The sequence below is a fragment of the Humulus lupulus genome, chromosome X, assembly GCF_963169125.1.
Source record: "Humulus lupulus chromosome X, drHumLupu1.1, whole genome shotgun sequence".
Taxonomy (NCBI): Eukaryota; Viridiplantae; Streptophyta; class Magnoliopsida; order Rosales; family Cannabaceae; genus Humulus; species Humulus lupulus.
In genome coordinates, this window is record NC_084802.1 from 68,036,000 (window position 1) to 68,053,675 (window position 17,676).

Genomic DNA, 17,676 nt, shown 5'->3' on the forward strand with positions numbered 1-17,676 from the left:
ATATCAACAATAATAGTAGATATATTTATATAATAAGTATAATTACATAATAATATGAGTGTAATTAAATAATGAGTTTCTTATTATTTTGTACGATGATGGATTATAATAAGTATTGATTTTGTTTTTTTTTATCAATTAATATTATATAAATAAAATAAATACTGATTTTGTCTTTCTTTTCTTTTCATTTATTAGATACATGAACATAATAAGTATAATTACGTAATAATAAGAGAAATAAGAGTGTAATTAAATACAGAGTTTCTTATTATTATCTCCGTTATTGGAATATAATTATTTTGATCATGCAAACATATTGTATAAAATACCCATAAAATTGACTTTTAAAATCCCAAGTTAAATACTAGATTAGAAAGAAAAAAAAAAGAAGAGAGAAAATGAGAAACTAGATATAAACATATTGAGTAAACTGCGGCTAAAATAACCAATATTTTCAAAATATTATACTTTTATATTAATTTTTTTTTTTGGCGATAAATGTACTCAATATATTTCAAAATGTTGCACTTTTATACCAAAATTATTTTTTGGTGGTAAATATACATAATGTTTTTAAAATGTTGTACTTTTATACCTATTGTTTTTTTTATTATTTTGAGAAATAATAAGAAAGTGAAAGAAAAATATAGGTTTTAAATTATTTTCTCAATCTTATTCTTTCTCAAAATAACTATTTTAAATTAAAATTAATAAAAAATAATTGAAAACTTATATTTTTCCATCAATTCAAAATATAAGTTTTTTTTTTAAAGAAAAAAGTGAAGGAAAAATACAAGTTTTAATTATTTTGATAAATTTTAAAATTTTAAATGATTTTTTTATTATTTTGAGAAAGAATAAGAATTTAAAAATAATTTAAAATTAAAAACCTATATTTTCTTTCACTTTCCTATTATTTCTCAAAATAATAATAAAAAATAAGTATAAAAGTGCAACATTTTGAAAACATAGTATATTCATCGCAAAAAAAAGTTTGGGTATAAAAGTGCAACGTTTTGAAGATATTGATTATATTTATCACAAAAAAATATTGAGTATTGTTACACCCGGATTTCGAGCATGAGAAGTTATGACCTCGAAATCTAGGCTCGTCAGGTGTGAGCTCGAAATATACACGGTCGTTATATGATCCTTCAGTCGAACTGCTTTGTTGTAAGTAACGACCTCGAAAAGCTCAAGGATGTGTAGCATCAAATATTCTTTGAGCTCGCAATGACCATGGTTTGACACATATATTTTTCCCTGATACATCTCTTGCCTTCAGACGAGATGGCTCGAGCTCGGGAAGTGTAAGCTCAAATGAGATGAATTCATCAATAGTTATTTGCTCCGGGCATAAGCAAAGTTAGGCGACGAGTTCGTGAGTCTCGGCGAGCTCGATGTCAACTGCTAGTCTCGAAGATTTGATGAATCCCGTATCCGAGTTAATCAGTTACATGCGAATATATTTATTGTTGTACAATCCCAATGTTTAAGGGATATCATTTAATCTGTTATCCGATCCCACATTTTGTGGGATGTTTCCATGTATATAGGAAATAATGCATTAAATAACATTATATTAATTGATTCACAGAATATCTTCCCGAGATATGTGAGAATGAATTCTGCAAACCTTCTCTATAAATAGAGAAGGAAGCTCCATTTGTGAGAGACTGATTTATGATTTCTGGAGAGAAAACTCTTGGCAACTATTCTCTTAAAAGTTTCCAGAAAACTCCCAAGCTCTAATAACATAGACTCATGGGACTAGGCAGATTTAACTGCTGAACCACATAAAAAACCTCTTGTGTTCATTTTTTCTTATTTCCTCCAATATTTTCTTGTTTAATTACTCTCTTATTTAAGTTGACGAAAAACAGTGTCAACAATTTGGTGCTTTCATTGAGAGCCATTAAACAATATGTGCGTGAGTCTGTTTAGTCAGGAAGCCTCTCGGATTAGCAATGGTTGCAAATGATCCCAATATTCCTGAGGAGGAAATTTTAGATGAAGCTGAGTACCCTCGTTGCCCTGGAAAGCAGCCTATGGTGAATTCTGACCCCGATGAGAGGAGTGGTTCATCCAACTCTCGGGGACCACCTGCCCCTAGGGACGACGAGGATATGTACTACAATCTTGAACGATACATCCCAATAGTGGAACTCGAAAATCGCCAACTGCGAAAGCAGTTGCAGAAGCTAAGAAACGCAACGAAGAGCTAGCCAGACTAGCTGCTGAAGCACAGGCGGATCAGGCCCCACCTCCACAAGATACCCAGGCTCCACCTCCGCGAGACATTCACGTTCCACTGCGTAGGCCTTGGGGACAGCCGTGCAAAAACGCAGCCACCCGAAGAGCGGAGCAACCTCCGCCACCAGCAGAGCAGCCTGCTCTGCCGAGACCCCGGAGAAGTAACCGGGTTGGAGGTCCTACCAACCCAACTGCGGAGGTCCCAGCCAGAGTAGGGAATAACCGAGCCCCCTCAGAGGCTCAGACCCGAAATCTTGGTACCGCGCAGAATGTTGCAGAACCTGCTCGAGCAAACTCAGGGCCTTCTAGGCCTCGTAATGGATGGCAGCCACCATCGCCAATAAGACATCCACCATCGCCGATAAGGCACCCCTTGCCAATTTGGAGGGATGCACAACTGAGCCATGGTGATAAGGAAAGGCGAGCTGGGCGAAGGCGTGGGAATGGGGAAACTGCTAGGGAGCATAGGGGTCCCAATCCCACGAGAAGCCAAATGTCTTGATCTCAAACTGTTGAGACAAGACGATAAGCAAGAAACTCATCTCGTAATAACCATGCAACGAGCCATGTCAGCAAAGGCTCGGGTGACACCAGGTCTATAAGTATATACGACCAGGAACGTAGAAACACTGGAAATCAGGGTGATCACCCAGATTTACGGGAGCATCTAAACCATAATCAGGGGCGTAATAATCCATCGAATCCAGATCTGAGAGATCATCTCAATGGGCGTAAGCACCCTGCGCCGAGGCGCAGAACTGGAGTTGTAATCAATGATAACCAGTTCCCGCTGATTCAAGTCAGACCCCCTGTAGATCCAGTCCAAGAAAGTATTGAGCAATTGGAAAGAGCATTCAGGCTCTTACAAAACGAACGAAGTCGGGAAAGGGACGAAGAGTTCGATGGAGAACTCGAGCCCTTTGCCCCACACATCTATAGCACCCCGTTTCCTTAAGGATTCAGAATTCCTTATGTCCCCCCATTCGATGGAAATTTAGATCCATACAGTCATTTAAGTACATTCAACACAATCATGCGAGCCAGTAATGTGGGCTACGAGCTCAGGTGCATGCTGTTCCCAAACATTCGATTGCTTCTTGGGATCAATTATCAAGAGATTTCAAGAAGCAGTTCAAGGCCATGGTCGACATTAGGCCCGAGGCATTTACCTTGACCAACGTCCGATAGCAGCCAAATGAGACATTGAAAAGTTATCTCACAAGGTTTAACTTGGAAGTCGCTCAAGCTTGTGACGTCAACGACAGTGGACATTTAATGGCTGTTCAAGCCAGAGTAATGCCTGGAAGTGCTCTATAGGAAGACATGCAAAGAAAGCCCGTAAAATCCTTAACCGAGTTCAATTGACGAGCTCAGAGGTTTGTTAATGTAGAAAAGGCGAGGTTAGCGTTGAATATGACCTCTCTGCCCATAACTACAACAACAAACACAAACTCTGCCTCAACCTTGGTTGATCCTACGACCTCAAAACCCCTCGGGGACAACCCTTCTAAAAGAAAGAAAAATGAAGGGAATAATCCCGAGGCGGAAGGAGGAAAGAAGAAGAAAGGGGAAATATACTTCTCCGTATACAAGGTGTATACCGAGCTCAATGAGTCTCGGAAGAATATCTACCTGGCTAATGAAAACCAGGTCCCTTTCAGACGACCTGACCCCATGAGAAACCAAAAGGTGAAAAGAGACTCCAATAAGAACTGCAGATTCCACAGAGATATCGGACATACAACCGATGAATGCAGACAACTAAAAGATGAGATCGAAGGACTGATCTCGAGAGGATATTTCAGGCAGTATGTTAGAAATCAGAACCCCAATCAGGCTTCCACCAGCCAGAGGGCAGCAACTGCACCACCTGCCCAGAACAACAACTCCCGAGAAAGGGAGGATGAACGACCCCCTCCGATTGATGGAGAAGATGTCATAACCATCTCGGGGGGACCCCATATTGCAGGATCGGGCAGGAATGCCCAGAAAAGATACGTTAATGAGCTGAAAACTGGTGATAGGTCTCCCTACGAACCCTAACCCAGAGCTCCGAAACAACAAAGGGTTGAATCTCAACCCATAACTTTTATTGAAGATGATGCGTCCCATGTACAATTCCCTCATAATGACCCGCTGGTCATCACCCTTCAGCTCGCGAACAAGAGGGTACACCAAGTCCTGATTGATAACGGGAGCTCGATAAATATCCTTTACAAAGCCACTTTAGAAAAGATGGGACTCGCGCTTCGCGACCTAAAAGCCTGTGCAACTACGTTGTATGACTTTTCAGGAGAAGGGATTTCCTGCATGGGATCCATCGAACTCCCTGTAACCTTGGGAGATTACCCAGTCTCGGTAACCAAGATGATGGAGTTCATAGTGGTGGATCTCCCATCACCCTATAACGTTCTGCTTGGGAGACACGCCCTAGTAGGGCTGGGGGAAATTTCGTCCGTTAGGCATCTGGCCATCAAGTTCCCGACTTCTAGTGGCATCGGGACTCTGAGAGGGGACCAACCTGTAGGAAGGGAATGCTACAACATTTCCATTAGAGGGAAGAAGCAGACGAGTGCACAAACACTTGTTGTAATTCAGAATAAGGATGGGACAGTCTTCGAAATAGACGAAGAGATCGATCCAAGAATAGAAGAAAGGGCCGACCTTGAGCCTCTAGAGGAGGTTGAAGAAGTCAAGCTCGAAGAAGCTGATCCCCCAAAAACTGTGAAGGTGGGGAAAATCCTTTCAGAAGAAACAAAATAACAATTAATTGGCTTTTTAAGGAAGAACCAGGACGTTTTCGCATGGTCACATTCGGACATGGTAGGGATAAGTCCTAATGTAATAAGCCATGCATTTAACATTGACAAGAGCTTCCCCCCGAAACAAAAAAAAAGAAGACTCCTGGACGATGATAGGAAGAAAGCCCTGAAGGAAGAGGTCGACAGGTTAAAGGCGAATCGATTTATACGAGATGCCTTCTACCCTGATTGGGTCGCTAACCCAGTACTGGTTAACTTGTATCGATTACTCTGACCTCAATAAGGCGTGCCCTAAGGACTGCTTTCCCCTACCTCGGATCGACCAGCTTGTAGATGCCACAGCCGGGCACAGACTTATGTCATTCATGGACGCTTATTCTGGATATAACCAGATCGCCATGCATGCCTCAGAGCATACGATTTTTGTGACAGATAAAGGGCTGTACTGTTACAATGTCATGCCTTTCGGGCTTAAGAATGCTAGAGCCACGTATCAAAGGCTCGTAAACATGATGTTCTCTGAGCAGATAGGTAATAACATGGAAGTATATGTTGATGATATGTTGGTCAAATCTAAACATAACAATAACCATGTGGACGACCTCGAAGAATGCTTCGCCGTGCTACGAAAGTACAACATGAAGCTCAACCCCCAGAAATGCTCCTTTGGAGTATCGTCGAGAAAGTTTATGGGCTTCATTGTGAACGCACGGGGAATAGAGGTTAATCCTGACAAGATCCAGGCTCTAATTGACATGCCTTCACCTTGAAAACATAAAGATGTCCAGAGCTTAACTGGACGGATGGCAGCATTAAGTAGGTTTATCTCGAAATCTATAGACCGCCGTCTTCCATTTTTCAACCTTTTGAGAGGGGGAAAAAAATTCGAGTGGACAGAGGAATGCAAGCTCGCATTTCAGGAGCTAAAGAAACACATCACAAAACCTCCCATCTTGTCGAAACCTATATCTCACTACAACCGAGCACTCCATCAGCGTTGTGCACGTCCGAGAAGACCAGAAGGTGCAAAAACCAGTGTACTATGTCAGCAAGAGTTTACTGGGGGTAGAATCGAGGTACCCGTTAATGGAAAAATAGGCCCTTAGCCTGATCCACTCATCTCGAAAGCTCCGACCTTACTTCTAAGCACATCCCATCCATGTGCTGACTGACCAACCACTGCGGCAAGTCTTGTCCAAACCAGAGGCCTTGAGAAGATTGTTAAAATGGGTTGTTGAACTCAGACAGTTCGAGATCACTTATCATCCGAGAATGACCTTAAAAGGGCAGGCCCTGGTAGACTTCATTGTGGAATGTACGGGAGTATCTGACGATGAAGTTATAACCCCAGCGCGCGAGCTGTGGAAACTTTATGTCGATGGATCTTCCAACAAACATGGATCGAGGGCAGGAATCATATTGATCACTCCAACTAGAAGTCGATTTCATTCCGCCTTAAGGTTGCTTCGAAGCATCTAACAACGAGGCTGAATATGAAGCTCTATTGGCAAGACTTCGAATAGCCAAGGAACTCAAGGCTAAAGAGATACATTGCTATAGTGACTTGCAGTTGGTGGTCAACCAAATCTTAGGGGAATACCAGGCTCGTAGAACAAAGATGCCCGCATATTTAGAAAAAGCGAAAGCAGCACTCGAACCTTTTGAGTTCTATACAATAGAGCAGGTTCCCCGAGAGGAAAATTGAAATGCAGACGCCTTAGCCAGGCTTGCCACGTCCACCAAGGTCGATGCGCTAAATGTGGTCCCAATTGAGCACCTGTTGATACCCAGTATTAGCGAGCTTGAACAGAAAGACGTCTGCATGATTAACTCCGAACCAACCTGGATGACCCTAATAGTTGATTACCTTGAAACCGACATTCTCCCAGCAGAACGGAACAAGGCTCGGAAGCTGATGTATCGGATTCCCAGATACACTGTTGTGGAAGGAAGGTTATACCGGAGATGATACTCTATGCCATTACTCCGATGTGTGACTCCACCCGAGGCCAAGAAAATCCTAGAAGAAATTCATGAAGGATTTTGTGGGGACCACATTGGGGGGCTAGCCTATCTAAGAAAGTTATGAGACAAGGATACTTCTGGCCCACTATCAAGGCAGACGCATTTGAATATGTCAAAAAATGCGATAAATGCCAGTGATTCACTACAATCCCGCGAGCTCCACCATCTGATCTAACTATGATGACCTCCCCATGGCCATTTGCGGTGTGGGGAATTGATGTCATAGGATCGTTGCCAACTGGCAAAGGTGGAGTTAAGTACGCAGTAGTCGCGGTCGATTATTTTACAAAGTGGACCGAGGCCGAACCTCTGGCAACGATTACCTCAAAAAAAGTCTTAGACTTTGTGGTAAAGAACATTATCTGCTGATATGATGCTAAGGAAAATAGTATCAGATAAAGGTACTCAATTCGACAGTGAATTGTTCACCAATTTTTGTGAGAGAAACGGGATAATAAAGAGCTTCTCGTCTATTGCCCATCCTTAAGAAAATGTCCAAGTCGAGGCTGTGAATAAGACTCTTAAGAGTTCTATGAAAAATAAATTGGAAGAAGCTAAAGGAAAATGGCCCGAGGAGTTGCTCCAAGTTTTGTGGGCATATCGAACTACGACTCGTACTTCAACAGGGCATACTCCTTTTTCTCTGGCATATGGATGCGAGGCCATGTTAGCAATCGAGGTCAAAATACCCACTATTCGTACCCATGCTTATGATCAAGCCTCGAACCATTCCCAACTCGAAGTAAGTTTGGACCTGATTGAAGAAACATGGGATGAAGCTTAACTGAAAAATGCAGCATATCAACAGCGAGCTACCAGATATTTCAATAAAAAGGTTCAGGAAAGAAAGTTCGGGTTGAGAGACCTGGTGTTAAGGCGTGTGTTTCTAGCTACAAGAGACCTAGCTGCTGGCGTACTTGGACCTAATTGGGAAGGACCTTACCACATCGAATCAATCATTCAACCTGGGGTCTACAAATTGGCAAGATTAAATGGAGAGTTGGTACCACGAGCATGGAATGGCGAGCATCTACAACCTTACTATTAATAATGTAGGAATGATGTCTTCTGTAACCATGCTTGTTTATCTTTACGAGGTTTCTGTTGATAAATTGTTCAATTTTGAATAAAGTTCATTTTTGTTTCAATATGTTGTATTTTTTGCAAACTCTCTTAATTTAATAACCTATGATCACACTCATAAGATATTAAGGGGGAATCAGTGGTATATATACCATCAGTTTGAAAAAATAAAATAATGTAAAAGAAAAAATGTCTGGACTATTAACCCGATATAGAAGTCATAAGTGTATGTTTAAAGTGTTTGGATATAACCAAATATGCGAGCTAAAATTTGGACATAACCAAATTATTAAAAATAAAGTGCTTGGATATAACCAAATACGCGAGCTAAAATTTGGACATAACCAAATTATTAAAAACAAAGTGTTTGGATATAACCAAATACGCGAGCTAAAATTTGGACATAACCAAATTATTAAAAATAAAGTGTCTGGATATGACTAGATACGCGAACTAGTATGATCTAGATATAACTAGATCGAAAATATATAAGTGTATGGATTACGAACCAAACACGACCTAAATAGGTTTGGAACAAACTAGCTAAGATTGATCGACACAAGTGGGAAAAAATTAACCTACTGCGAGCTAAGTCGATACCGAGGCTGGAGTATTTTGCAACAAAAGGTTCAACCTCACAACCTCGGGGAGCTACTCGAGCATGAGGAAAAGTAACTAGAAAAACATAATACAACTAAACTACTTATCTTACATGCCATATAAGTACTTTCGAGTGCATGGTAAAAGTAAGTTTTGACCTTGACAAATAACGAGATCGGATACGGATATATCGAGCAAACTATGCGAGAATGCATGAAAACTTGAGCCTAAATCCAACATGTGTTTGTATGGATAAACAAGCATAAAAGTAGACTCTTAATATAAAAATTTCTTAAAATATTTTGATCAGAGAGATGTAAAGGAAAAATATTAAAGTGAAAACATCGAAAAGCTCTTTTACGAGCATGGTATTAAAAATATCAAAAGCTCATTTACAAGCTGTAAACTGTTTTTATTCTAAGGGCATGACAAACAAAAGCTATAAACTATTACAAAAGATTCAGAGGGATGTAGCCCAGGATCGAGATTTAGGAGGCAGGAGCACCCTCCTTAGACTTCTCAACATCCTCTCGAGTAGCTTCCTTTGCATCAAGCTGAGCTTGCCATTTGGCCACATGCTCTTCCTCAAAAGAGCCCAAGAAGCTCTTGTCGAGATCAGCGTTGCTGGCCCAAATCCTGTACATGGCCAAGTCAACCGCCTGATCCTTCCTTTGCTTGAACTCCTCAAGGAGACGGGCCTTTTCGCCCTCTATTATTTTGAAGGTGGCCTTTTTCTCCTCCTCAAGCTTGGCATTGATCTTCTCAAGCTCCTCAACCCTGGAGCTTTTCTCTTTAAGCTTGACCTTCACCTTCTTGATCGTAGCCTCCAGCTTTGACCTTGCGGCCTTAAACTCGTCGGCGAGCTTGAGCTGGAGTTCCTGCGACTCCTGAGCATAAGACATGCTCGCATGAACCTCATTGTTCAGCTTATAATTTAGCTGAGCAACTGCAGTAAGAGCCTAACACACAAACAAATCAAGTTAGAGCATGCTCCAAATAAAATCACAATAGATAGAAAGGTCAGAGAAATTAATGAGGATATGAGTTCGGTACTCTTGTCATAAAGGACATTAGAGTCCCAAGCATTGACCAGGAACTGCCATTGAGGAGCCCTGAGATTGTTGATGCTTTGGCTTACCCGACATGACGTCCGAGCCAAGAGTGGCTCCGTGAGTCCTGGTGGCGTTGTCGATGACATACTCATCAACATGAGTAAAAATCGACAACAGACGCCCCTTAGTCATCGTTGGTTTCTTCGGAGGTGGGCCAAGGGTCGGAAGGATCTGGATGGCAGGAGGCAGAGGAGCATCTCCCGTAGGAATCTCGACCCGGGGAGTGGGGTCCGCGGCCGGGCTCGTAATAGTAGGAGTTGGGGGAGGAGTTTTCTCGGTCCTTTTAGGGATCTTAGCAGGCCGACCAGTTTTCTGTGAGGCCCTCGGGCGTTTGCTATGCTTGGTCCCGTCACCACTGGCGAGCATGTTCTCGAGCTCGGAATCCATTGTACCTACACAATCACATTAGAAAACGAGCTTAAAACGCTAAAATTAGAGTAAAGCAGATAGTTAAAGGAATTAAAAACAGGTGACGAGGAACCTAACTGGAACTCTCCCCCGAGCTTGTGCTCGGCGACCACGTAATTCCCTTATCTTCGGAGGAGGTAGGGGGAGTCCCTTCCCTATATGTGGAAGTCAACCTTGAAAGGTCCCTATAGTCGCTTGTCCCATATTGGACGACTATTCCATCCCAAACCTCATTCAGACTATACACTGTGTTGTATTTCCCTAGCCAGCTATCAAACCTATGGACCCTATCATCTACCCAGAACCATACATGAAAGTTGTCCCTATCATCTTCACATAAGATCAGGGTGTCGGGTTTATGTTTAAGTAGGGAAGGAGACCACAAGGACGAGCTAAGAATGACCTTACCTCTGTCACTCGAGCTCGAGACCTCATCATTGGCATCGTTCCCCGAGCACAGACTCCTGCGATAGAGAACTAGGGATCGTGCCTTAGAGCTTCGCTGTAACGACCCGAATTTGCTAATCGGGCTTAGGGCCTTGATTAGTGTGCCTGGAGGGCAATAAATGATTTAATATGCTAATACGTGGATTTATGTGTATATATGATAATGATGCATGTTTAGTTGAGTTAAATGTGCATGTGGGCCTGTTTGTGTATTAGGGGCATAAATGTGATAAATGCGATATATATATGTTATATGTCTGTGCAGCACGATCCGAGACAGTCCTGGGGAGCGGTTAGTCAGAAAGTCACAACAGGGTTGAGATTCGGACTCGGGGTGAGTCGAGGGGTAATTTGGGTACTAGGTGTGTTACGGGATTATCGGGATACGAAAATAAATATTTGGAGATATATTTGAGGATATAATGACTAGGTGGGAATATTGGGGAAATTTACCATTTTTCCCTCGGGGACGTTTTGGTACCCCGAGCCTTGAGGTAACCACATAGACTTAAGCTGAATAAAACAAAAAGGAAGAATTAATTAGAAGCTTTGGGGAACCGACTTATACTTTTGCTTTCAGCTGAGATAGCTTTCAACTTCTTTTCTCTTTCACTCTCTAAGGCAAACTCAAAGGAAAACTTGGAGGAATTGGCTAGAAACTAGAAGGATTTTAGCTGAGATATCTTAGGAGCTTGAAGCTTAAGGATTGAGGATCAACCTCAGGGATTGAGTTCAGCAAAGGTAAGCTTTAATTATCAAGGTTTTGTCTAAGAATTGCTGCTGGTTTGCTGGAGTTGCATGTTAGTTAAACTTGATCTGTCTTGAGTGTTTTAGCTAAGTTTTGGAGTAGGTTCTAATGGGGTTTTGGTGCTGTTACTGAGCTGAAATAATTGTGTTGGTTATCTAGGAATGTTAGCCAAGTTTTGGGTGAATTGGCTTGAGGAAAGGTGTAGAAAGATGGTGAGAAAATCTAGGTTCGGTGATGAGGGCCGCGACCCTAGGATGGGCGCGCCGCAGCCCGTGTGCGCGCGCGGTCGAGGGTGGCCGAGGAGTTCATGTGCGCCGTGGCCCATGTGTGTTGCAGGGGTGTGCTAGCCTCTGTTTTGAGGCTAGTCGCGACTCTTGAGGGTGGGGCCGCGACTCTTAGTGCCAGTCTGTGTTTCTAAGGGTATTTAGGCTTGGGTACTCAATGGGTAAAGCTCGGGATGGATTTTATCACCCGGATTGATAGAATTCAAGGTCCCGGAGGTTAGGGTTATGGCTCAGAATTATTTATTGGATTAGAATTTGATGGATGGATATTGTTAATATATTGTGACTAGGGATTCGGAGAGGCTCAAGTTAGAGGATTGTGCTCAGGACATCGGTGCTCGGAGAGCTCGGGACTCAGGTAAGAAAACCCTTGTTCCCATAGAGCTTGTGTGCAGGGCCGAGCCCAATGTGTGTGAATAGAATTGGCATGCAGGGCTGAGCCCGATATGTTAGAACTGCGGGGTGTTGCCCTTTAACTAAACATGCTAGAATTCTGTACTTGCTTGTTATGCTATGTATGCCATTATGTGAATGATCGGCAAGAGCCGGGAACGGTGTAGGCCGAGAACGGCGAAGGTCCAGGAACGGCGTTGGGCACGTTGAGTGCAAGGCCGAGAACAGCAAGGGACCAGGAGCAGCGTTGAGCACGTGGAGTGCAAGTTTCCAGGGCAAGTCCCTAAAAGGATTCCTGGGATATCCTCACGGCGTGGCTCACGAACCCAGGGCTTGGTAAACGCCTGGGACGGCTAGGCCATATGTGTTTAGCCCATTGGTGGCCTGTTTATATGCTTGTTATATGTGTTGCATATGTTATCTGTTTGTGGATTTTCTTCCTGGGCTTCGGCTCACAGATGCTCTGTGGTGCAGGTAAGGGTAAAGAGAAGGTCAACCAACCATGAGTACAGCAGGCATGAGGCGGCGTGTACATGTTTTGTCAGCCTGGCTGCCACAGCCAGAGGATTTTGGGAGATGCTTGTAAATAAACCTAGATTTTTTCGTTTAGTCGACTTGGTTCAGTTTATATGTTGTAAATATTTCTAAACTGTATTTTGGGATCCCAAGTGTAAAACTTTTATGATTTACTATGGAAATTACTATTTCTAAAGTTTTTCCTTTGTTCATGGTTTAATTACACTGTTTGACCTAAAACCTCGATTAGCGAGTTGAAAGCACGTTTTAAAACTCACTTAGTAACGACTCTTAGGAAGTAGGGCGTTATAACTTGGTATCAGAGCGAGCCAAGGTTATTGGTTCTGGAGATTGACCGAACATGTACACACGCAGTCAGTGATAGGCTTAACTCATGGTTGGTTGGTAAGATTGGCTAATATGTCTGAATATGTGTTTGAATGCCCTGTTTGCCTGCTTATCTTGTTTAGAGCATGATGAATGAGTTAACATATGCATGATGTTAGGGCATGGCTCGTTGTGTGTTATATGCTATATGAGATATTATTATGGATGATCGATGTGTTTGGGAGGTGGTTTTTGGATGTTGTTATCATGCCTGATGAGCGGCGTCGTTGGTTGCAGGAATATTTGTTGAGATTCCTCGACAATCAGCTAGACTCCGCGGCAGTAGGGCCGAGGATGACAACCAGGGTCAGGACCCTCCACCTGCCCCACAGAATTGGCAAGAGATGTTTGCTGAGATGGAAGCAAGACTACAGCGAACAGAGGAAGAGTTGCGACAGTTGAGGCAACAGGCCCCACCTCAGGTTACTGGGCTACCAGTGCAGCAGGTTGCAGCGCCAGTGCCAGTTCCGTCTGCTTTGGAGAATAAGTGGGAGCCTTTGTATGAGAGGTTCAGGAAGCAGCATCCTCCCACCTTCGAGGGTGGATCAGACCCACTGTGGGCAGAGCAGTGGATGAATATGATTGCCTCAATTCTGGATTTTATGAGAGTTCAGGGGAATTAGAGGGTAGCCTGTGCTAGCTACATGTTCAGAGAGGATGCCCGCATTTGGTGGGACGTGGTGGTTCAGAGAAGGGATGTATCAGTTATGACTTGGGAAGAGTTCAGAAACATGTTTAATGAGAAGTACTATAGTGTGGCAGTATGAGCTGCAAAGGTTGATGAGTTTATCAACCTGACCCAGAATCGATCGACAGTGACAGAGTATGCAATAAAGTTTGATAGATTGGCGAAGTTTGCGCCAGATCTAGTGCCGACTGATGCGGCAAGAAGGGATAGGTTTGTGCGGGGATTGAATGTTATGATCGCCCGCGATGTGAACATTACCTTGGATCCAGAGACTACTACTTATGGCCAAGCTGTGGATAAGGCCCTTACTGCTGAGAGGGCTGAGGATCAGATTTGGAAGGATAGCGCTGTTAGGCGCGATGCCAGGAGGACAGTGCCTCCTTTCGTTGGGTTCAGTCATGGTGGTGGTTCTAGTGAGTAGAAGAGGAAGGCCCCAGATTCCTTTGTTCCTCCCAGCTTAGATAGGAGGGCACGGGGTGCTTCTACTGGCCGTTAGGGTGGCAGTGATAACTGGAGGAGTTTTCCTATGTGTCCGCGGTGCAGGCGTCGACACCAGGGTGAGTGCAGGATCAGGGCCTACTTTGTTTGTGGGAGTGCTAGTCATCTGAAGAGGGATTGCCCTCAAGTTAAGAAGGAGGAGCAGAAGCAGAGTGACAGTCTTGCTCCTGCCAGGGTATTCACTTTGACACAAACTGAGGCGGAGGCTAGCCCCTCAGTTGTGACAGGTCAGATCTCTAGTGCTGGTTCTTTGTATACTGCATTGTTTGATTCAGGGGCTACCCATTCATTTGTATATTCTAGGGTGATAGATCAGCTTTGTAGACCTAGTGGTGTGTATGCTAGGGGATTCCAGACTTTGTTGCCAACAGGAGAATTGGTAGTCTCTAGGAAGTGGATTAGAGTATTGCCAATAGAGGTAGATGGTAGGGAGCTGTCTGTTGATCTGATTGAGTTAGAGATGGATGATTTTGACATGATTTTGGGAATGGATTGACTATCCAAGTATGGGGCAACGATTGATTGCAAGCGCAGAATGGTGACCTTTGAACCAGAAGGGGAGGTACCCTTTGTGTTTGTGGGGTCAGTTAGTGGACCGCGTGTACCAATGATTTCAGCCTTCAGGGCTAGGGATCTGATGCAGGAAGGTTGCATAGGATTCCTGGCAAGCGTTGTGGATACTTCTAGGGTGGTGCTGGTTGGACCGGGTGAGACTAGATTGGTGTGTGAATTTACGGATTTGTTTCCAGTGGATTTGCTAGGGTTGCCGCCGCAGAGGGAGATTGACTTTGTTATAGAGTTGGTACCAGGAACGGAGCCAGTATCTAGGACACCCTATAGAATGGCTCCGGCGGAGCTAAAGGAGTTGAAGATTCAATTGCAGGAGCTACTTGATTTAGGGTTCATTAGACCGAGTTTCTCGCCATGGGGTGCTCCAGTGTTGTTTGTTAAGAAGAAGGATGGGTCCCTTAGGATGTGTATTGATTATAGGGAGCTGAACAAGTTAACCATTAAGAACAAATATCCACTGCCTAGGATCGATGATTTATTTGATCAGCTACAGGGAAGAACAGTGTTTTCCAAGATAGATCTCCGATCAGGTTACCATCAGCTAAGGATTAAAGAGGAGGACATACCAAAGACCGCTTTTCGGACGAGGTATGGACACTATGAATTTCTGGTTATGTCATTTGGATTAACCAATGCCCCAGCAGCTTTCATGGACATGATGAATAGGGTTTTCAAGGATTATCTGGACAAGTTTGTGATCGTATTCATCGACGACATCCTAGTGTACTCCCAGTCAGAGGCAGAGCACGAGCAACATCTGCGATTGGTACTACAGCGGTTGAGGGAGCATAAGTTATATACTAAGTTCAGTAAGTGTGAGTTCTGGTTGCCACAAGTTACATTTCTGGGACATATTGTCAGTAAGGAGGGGATTTTGGTTGACCCAAGTAAGATTGAGGCGGTCAGAGATTGGCCTAGACTGAGCAGTGTTCCTGAAGTAAGAAGCTTTCTGGGTTTAGCAGGGTATTATCGGCGGTTTGTTGAGGGGTTTTCCAGAATAGCTACACCATTGAAAGAACTGACAAAGAAGAAGACAAGGTATGTCTGGACGGATAGGTGTGAGAACAGTTTTAAGGAACTGAAGCGGCGACTGATTACTGCGCCAGTGTTAAGCTTGCCGACAGAGAATGAAAAGTTTGTGGTCTACTGTGATGCATCTAGGTCGGGTTTGGGGTGCGTGTTGATGCAAGCAGGCAAGGTGATAGCCTATGCATCGAGACAGTTGAAGGAATATGAGCAGAGGTATCCTACACATGACCTAGAGTTGGCAGCGGTGGTGTTTGCACTTAATATTTGGAGGCATTATCTTTATGGTGAGAAGTACGAGATATACACCGACCATAAGAGCCTAAAGTATTTCTTTACACAGAAGGATTTGAATATGCGCCAGAGGTGGTGGCTGGAGTTGGTTAAGGATTATGATTGTGATATCCTATACCATCCTGGGAAGGCTAATGTAGTGGCTGATGCATTGAGTCGGAAGGGCTCAGGACAGTTGTTTAGTTTGAGGCAGATATCTGATAAGTTAGCTGAGGAGATGACCAGAGCATGTATAGAGTTGGTGGTTGGACAGTTAGCCAACATCACTCTACAGTATACACTCCTTGAGAGGATCAAGGAAGTGCAAGGGAAAGATTCTCAGTTGCGAGGTCATAGAGAGAGTACCTTAGTCGGAGCGACAAAGGACTTCTCCATCTCAAAGATGGGGTTATTGAAGTACAAGGGTCGGATCTGTGTTCCAATGGATTCTAATATCCGGTGGGAGATCTTAGATGAATCACATACCACTCCCTATTCTTTGCACCCGGGTACGACGAAGATGTACTAGGACTTGAGAGCTTTGTATTGGTGGTCGGGCATGAAGATGGATGTGGTGGATTATGTGGCTAAGTGCTTAACTTGTCAGCAGGTTAAGGCTGAGCACCAGAGGCCAGCGGGGTTGTTGCAGCCTTTGGGGATCCCAGAATGGAAGTGGGAAGATATTACTATGGAATTCGTAGTTGGTTTACCGAGAACTGTGGGACAGCATGACTCAGTGTGGGTGATTGTGGATAGGTATACCAAGTCCGCTCACTTTTTGCCTGTTAGGACAACTTATACTGTGGAGTAGTACGCTGAGTTGTATGTGAAGGAGATTGTTCGACTTCATGGGGCTCCGAGGTCGATAGTATCCGACAGAGACCCCACCTTCACCTCCAAGTTTTGGGAGAGTCTGCAGAAGGCTATGGGCACGCAGTTACGGTTTAGTACTGCTTATCATCCTCAGACGGATGGACAGCCTGAGAGAACGATTAAGATATTGGAGGATATGCTGCGAGCCTGCGTGCTTGATTTTGGGGAATCATGGAGTAAGTATCTCCCTTTGATCGAGTTCTTGTACAACACAGTTACCAGGCGACCATTGGTGTGGCTTCGTATGAGATGCTTTATGGAAGGAAGTGTAGATCACCTATCCATTGGGATGAGACAGGTGAGAGGAGGTATTTGGGTCCAGAGATGGTTCAGAGGGCCAATGAGGCAATTGAGAAGATTAGAGCACGTATGCTCGCCTCCCAGAGTCGACAGAAAAGTTATTCAGACCTGAAACGCAGGAGCGTGGAGTTTCAGGTTGGTGATCATGTGTTCCTTAGGGTTTCACCCATGAGGGGTGTGAAACGATTTGGTGTTCGGGGCAAGTTGAGCCCTAGGTTTGTTGGCCCCTTCGAGATTCTGGAACAAGTTGGAGAGGTAGCTTACAGGTTAGCGATGCCTCCAGCTTTATCAGGGGTTCATGATGTTTTCCATGTATCCATGCTCCGAAAGTATATGTCAGATTCAACGCATGTTCTAAGTTTTGAGAATTTGGAGCTTGATCAGGATTTGTCCTATGAGGAGAAGTCGGTTCAGATTCTGGATCGAA